The following is a 298-nucleotide window of genomic DNA, read 5'->3' on the forward strand; positions in this document are numbered from 1 at the left end:
AAAATTCCAGAAAATATCCACTATGGAAAATTCCCAAAGATATCAATTAGTCCTATGAACAGCTGCATAAGCAAATCTTTCCTTATCCTCAGTAATAGAAAAATTCAAAAAATATAATTTCCCTTTGCCTTAACAAATAAACAAAAAAAAATTAAAAAATTTTTTTTTTTAAATTTTACTTTCAATGAAAAGTCATTTTAACAATATGGCTTTTTTAATTGGAAAAAAAAGAAATGGGTAATTTTAGTTGTTACAATAATCATAACAATACTACTAGAATGTCTTTTAATTTTCATAA

Source organism: Loa loa, assembly GCF_000183805.2.
Source record: "Loa loa unplaced genomic scaffold supercont3.108, whole genome shotgun sequence".
Lineage (NCBI taxonomy): Eukaryota > Metazoa > Nematoda > Chromadorea > Rhabditida > Onchocercidae > Loa > Loa loa.